This window comes from Epargyreus clarus, unplaced genomic scaffold (assembly GCF_041222505.1).
Source record: "Epargyreus clarus isolate Ecla_fem2 unplaced genomic scaffold, WU_Ecla_fem_2.2 ptg000021l, whole genome shotgun sequence".
In the NCBI taxonomy this organism is placed as follows: Eukaryota; Metazoa; Arthropoda; class Insecta; order Lepidoptera; family Hesperiidae; genus Epargyreus; species Epargyreus clarus.
The window spans coordinates 4,127,966-4,134,398 of NW_027332228.1; the positions used below are offsets into that span (position 1 = coordinate 4,127,966).

The 6,433-nt window shown below is 34.8% G+C and overlaps 1 protein-coding gene across 1 annotated transcript in view; it reads right to left on the reverse strand.

Annotated features, from left to right (window-relative positions):
• The window catches only part of NGR-A30 (neuropeptide receptor A30), an 83,245-nt gene extending 77,242 nt beyond the window's left edge, over positions 1–6,003 (reverse strand). The window contains exon 1 of the mRNA XM_073084778.1: positions 5,630–6,003. The gene's annotated coding sequence lies outside the window, so the exon portion shown is untranslated. The remainder of the gene's footprint in view (positions 1–5,629) is intronic.
• Positions 6,004–6,433: the final 430 nt, after the last annotated feature.

Consider the following 6,433-nt stretch of genomic DNA (forward strand, 5'->3'; position numbering starts at 1 on the left):
AGAGCAATTTTTTGCGAGGAAAGATGGTCTCAATATATATATCATACTCGTATAAGCTTATAATAATATAAGAAATGTTTGCCTGCCTGTACAGCTATATTTTTACATATTTCTTCTACACCACGGAGATAATGTGTTACGTTAAATAAAATAAAATAAATAAAAGTCGACGAAATTTTATTGCTGGCAACAGTTTTTAACAAAAAGAAAGTAAAATTAAATAATTACTGTACCAATATTATTAATTTCCTTTTCATAAGAATACATTTTGCAAAGGACAGAAATTTATTCATAAATTTAAACAATAATCTTTGTTTTAATATTAAACAATATAATGCATCCATAATTCATCAATATAGGAATGTAGTAGAGCTTTTGCCAGAGTAGTTTAAGTTCAGAGAACTAAATTAAAAATGCTTCAAATAGTTTGCAGCGAAGATTACCATACCCACGGAATATTTCACGTTTCTACAAAGCCTTATATTTCCAATAACTTGCATATTACTTCTTCTGTTTGCTATTTGCCCGTTATTAATATTTGATCTATCCAACGTTTTAATTATCGAAGATCAATATTATATATCAAAGATTGACAGTTACTGTCTACTAGAAACTTGTCAAATTAATTTTGCCATATTATAGTAATGTGGCAAAATTAATTATTTTATACATTAATTAATTTTAAACTGTTTTTGTACTTGTTTACGTATTTGCCCATACATTTCCAATTAGCACGCCTAGCGGACTATATCAGAACTAAGGTTTTAAAGGTGGTAGAACCCTTTGTGGCTCGGCTCCGGCGGCATCACCGCCACACCTATTTCTAACTAATAACAGCAGTGTTAGGCGCTGCTGTGTTCCGTTTTGAAGGGTGTGGTAAGGGAGACATACATTTGCGAGGCGTTCCAGCTTAGTCCTCAGGGATAGCGGCGCGTCTGTGGCCGACCTCAGGTAGGACTATCTAATCCTATCTGGGGTTGATTACAGATGTCCATGGGCGGCAGTAGCCACTTACCATCAGGTGGACTGCATGCTCGTCTGCTACTCCTATGTTATAAAAAAAAATCTGATTAAAAAATGTATGGGAAATACGTAAACAAAAACAGCCATTTGTGTAAAAACGTAAAAACTCATACTAAGGGTACAGGTGACCGCTAAAGTAAAATCAGTTTATTAAAATCAATCAAGCCGTGTAGCACGCACACATATACACCTAAAGGCACACACCGGAGTACAATAACTACACAATTACTAAGATGAATAGATTAGTTCCCAATACAATATTCACTACTTAATTACGTATCTTGAGCGAACCATCTTGTAGGACTTTATGGACTTCAATAAGCACCCCTGAGGTTTCAACCCTTACAACCCTTGTGGCTTTCAAAGTTGTTTACTAGCTTTATGTTAGTAACTTGCTAGTTCTGTATAGGTATTAGTATTAGGATTTACTTTTGGTTAAACGTGTACTATACTGTAAACATTTATAAGGAGTTAATTAAATTTTGAAGGTGGTAGAACCCTCTGAGGTTACACTCCGGCGGCACTACGCAACACCTAAATTGCCTAATAACAGCAGTGTTAAGAGCTGCTGTGTTTTGGCTTGAAGGGGTACTTTTCCGAGATGTACCAGCTTAGTGCTCAGGGTACCAGAACATCTGTGGCTGACCTCAGGTAGAAGGTAGGTAGGTAATCTAATATTATCTGGGGTTAATTATAGATGTCCATGGGCGGCAGTAGCCACTGACCATCAGGTGGACTGCATGCTCGTCTTCTCACCCAAGAGTTATTACCAATTGGTAGTAAAACAAACTTCTGAAGTCTGAAACGGGGCGAAAGTTTTTGTACGAAAACCTTGACACCGTCCACTCTATATTTATTGAATTCTTTGTGAAAATATAACCCAATGCGGTTTCCGACAGTGGTCATAATATATGGCTAGAAGCCAGACAATCCACTGAATACATCTAAATGTCAAATGACATAAATCTTGTCATCTGTATAAATCACACATTTAAATTTATGTACGAAAGAACCTTATTTAAAGTCATATTTCTAAACTTTCTACGATCATTCCTTAAGGGCTCGAGCAGACGTGATACTTTTTGATGCGATCGATGATTTACGCCCGTTATTGATTAATAATTTATCCAATGTTTTTCCTACCAAAGATCAAATTTATCATTTTGTTGTTGTTCGTTCGTTCGTTGTTCTAAATACAAAAAAATCCCAAATTTCGATCTTTGGCAGGTAAAAGTTAGATAGATTGATTAAAAATAACGGAGTTTAGCTGCATTTAGGAAGCTAAATTCAGTGATAAAACGCACTTCGCACACGTTTCAGCACTGGTCGCAGTTACTTTGCTCTCTCGATAAAACGCAAGGCAGCAATAACGCCGACGCTAACATGCGTTATCGGTACGTCAATCAAATGTCGCTAAAACGCGTTACAGTACATACAACGCCAAAACGCGAATCACCGGTTCTAAAAGTAGCGAGTGTGATACGCCCGTAAACTAAATTCCATAAAACATTGGGACGGCTACCTTCTTGAATGGCTAAAGTTTTTATGTCGACTTCGTCTGCGTTGGCTGCAGGTACTGGAGACTGTTTACCACGAGACACCCCGTATAGTTCTTTGACACTATATTACTATTGATTTCTAATACCTGTCAAGCATCTCCTAATGACTGTAAATTATTATATCTTATCTCAGGCGAGTGAGTTTTTCTTGCCGGCGAGGTCTTGAAAATACGTAATTTATGTTATATTGATCGCATTGATAGCCTAGTAGTTAAAAATCGGCTTCTCAATCGAGAGGTCCCGGGTTCAAATCCCAGACATGCACCTCTGATTTTCCAAAGTTATGTGCGTATTATAAGTTAATTATCCCTTACTCTAACGGTGTAGGAAAACATCGTGAAAAATTTGCATGAGAAATTGTTAAAAAAAAAAGTTTTCAAAGATATGTAATGTCACAGAAGACTAAGGTTTTTTGGAGTTTGTTACATGTTGAGATGCCCATACGTGATAGTGATTACTTCCCATTACATTGCGCATATTCTACTCTTATATCAGACATAAATATCATGAAATAAAACAAGCAAGTTCGATGTAAGGGCCTTTTTCTTGTCGCGCGGCCCTCTCGCACTCGTGTGTTACATATATTGTTTCATAGATAATTTTCCTATTATGTACGTCACACGTACATGGGTAGCGAAGAGATTGCAATGGACTATTTCACACGAGCAGATATATACACGCGTGATATGGAAATATAAGGACCGACTGCCGTTATTTTACTTTGAAGTTATAATCTCTTTAAATTTACCTAAGAAGAATAAGTAATAAATAATAAACTATAGCTTGTTCAAATCAAATCAATTTTTTTTATTCAAAATAGGTTCTTTACAGAGCACTTTTTGAATGTCAATACAACTACCACCACTTCACAAGGTGTTTCGTTATGGAGAAGAAGCGGCGAAAGAAACTCCATAACACACGTCTTTTAAAAAAATGTTTTTTACAATGTTAAACTAAACCTAATGGTACATGTGGAGCTAGAACTACTTCAGACCACACCATTACTTTTTTACCTAATGTAAATAATGTTCTTCATGTACGAACAAAAGTATTACAATTTTCATTTTGTTGATTTACTGAATGATAATAAATCACACACGTGACAAGCTATAATCCATCTTCGCATTTACATTATTTATTATTCAATGCTTATTGTTACTAATTTGGGACACTATAAATAATAATAATGTTTTAACAAGCACTTCATTTTATGTCGTGTTTCAAGGTAATAAGAAGTTATAGCTTCATAATTCAACTTCAGATGTTTCGTTTTGGTGTAGGGTTCAAATCCTAGGCATGCATCTGATTTTAGAAGTAATGTGCGTGTTACAAAAAGTGATTACAAATTTAGCAGTTCTGTAGGATGTCTACCAATCCACACTTAACCAGCATTGTGGACTGCCACCTTAACCCTTTTATGTCGCCTTTTCTAGCTCTTGGTATGTGCCCAACTATGGAACAGTAATAAGGATTTTTTATTTTATTAAGAGTAGCAGACGAGCATGCAGTTTACCTGATGGTAAGTGGCTATTGCCGCCCTTGGACCTCTGTAATCAACCCCAGATAAAATTAGATTCCTATCTTAGGTCGGCCACAGATGCTCCACTACCCCGGAAGACTAAGCTGTAATGCCTCGGAAAAGTACCGAAAATCTAAATCATCTCATCTTTGTATATTCATGGTATCTACGTCACAAAAAAATCAAATGGGTATACTAAACATTACTTTATCTTATCGTAACCCAAAATGTATCTCAAACCTTGTCTTTGTCATCTGATATTATCTTGGCGTTAAGGAAACACATTGCAAATCCACACAGATCATTAATTATTTTGAAACATGACAAGGGGATGGCGCCGAGAACCAAAAAGATTTTTTGTGTTGGAATTTATTAATCGGCCGGATGTTACGGTATGTGGAAATTACGAAATCCACTTCGCTCCACCCACCTACATATCGACCATATGTTCAATGCAAGTACGTCAAATAAAATATTTAAAAAAACTTGATAAAAGTGCCACGACAATAATATATGTAGTTTTTTTATATAATATAGGGGTAGCAGACGAGCATGCAGATGGTAAGTGGCTACTGCTGCCCACGGACATCTGTAACCAACCTCAGATACGATCAGATCCCTACCTAAGGTAGCCACAGATGCGCCGCCATTTCTGAGGACTAAGCTGGAATGCCTCGGAAAAGTATGTCCCCCTTACCACATCCTTCAAACCAGAACACAGCAGCGCTTAACACTGTTGTTATAAGGTAGAAATAGGTGTGGCTGTGGTGCCACCGGAGTCGGTAGTTAGGTACTCATGTTCATGGGTGGCAGTGACCACTAACGGTAGACTACATGCACGTTTGTCAATTTAATCGAAGCCAACGATTTGAACGTCCTTTAGTGTGCATCATAGGCGACAATAAACGTTAACTGATTTTCTAAAAAGTCCCCTTAAGGCTTATCGTTACATTTCGTTTTTGAAAAATAATGAAACCTAATTACGATTATTTTTAAACTTCTTAATAAAGTCTTTCAGCTTTACTAATAATAAAACGATAGTGTGTCATTGCAGGTGAATGTTTTAAGTACCAGAAAGTACGAGTAATTCTTGTCGAAAGTTTAAAAAATGTATCAAAAGAGTTTATGTATGATTACAACCAACTAAAAAATCGAGCGTGCCATAAAGAAGATCACTTAAAAGTATAAAAGAAGGAATGGGATCATTTTACACAGAAAAATATTTTATGAAGTTGTTTGCATTGCTCCTTCTTCATGAACGCTCTGGAAATATATCTCGCTGTAGAATTAGAATTTTAAAAGGATCAGTTTTAAAAAATGCCTTATAAATAGAAAAATTTCAATATCAATTATTGTTATACTTTTCTATGCATAGTCGTAATAAACTGACAACCATTTTATCTGATTTTAAATGACTACCGCCGGCCACAGATATTTTCATATTTTTCTTAAAAAAATAAACTAAAATTCAGTGAAGTTATATTTAAATGTAAAACTAAGAATTACAGAAACGAACGTTACAACTTACCTAAAAACGAAGTCAAACTCGCTGATAAATATTTTCACTTTCACAAACAAACAATTAGTTTCCGAACAACAAACTTTTGTCTAATTTATTGCACGAAACCTCTTAAACTTTTCATACCTTAAGTTCAAAGCATTAGTCCTTATTTACGTAATCTAAAAACTATTTGATTAAAACACTATTCTAATTAAAACATTTTTAATTAACTATTCATAAAAATACAAATTTATTTTACGAATTAAAATTAATATTTACACTTGCAACACGATAGGTCACGTATTATAGTTATTGTTCACGGTAATTTATCTTTTATCTTAAGTAAAAGTTAAAATCGGGCGCGAATTCGGGAGACGAGGAAGCGACCGGCGCGCGTGAAAGCTCCCTTCAGAGTCGCCGCTGAAACTGAAAGCTATCCTTTGAGAGCAACGCTTTGTGTGATGCGTTTTCTATATAATTAAGTTGAGTTAAAAGAAACTGCTAATTAATTAGACGTATCGTTTTGTTTTTTTTTGTGAGTTGAATAAAAGTACAGATTTTTCTTAGAACATCCTACTTTATTATTCTTATCTACGAATACTGTTTTATTTTTAGATAAAAGCTTTTTTTGTTCAAAGATTATGCAAAAAGACTGTATTATTTTTGATGAAGTTAATTATATTTAAAATTGTATGACATATGTTTGAATTACTACCATAATAAGGATAAGGAAACATATTAAAAAAACACTTCTCATAAAAATATGACCAATATAAGATGAAAACACATTTCAAGTGCGTTCTTAATTATTAAGGGCTATTTGATATTAGC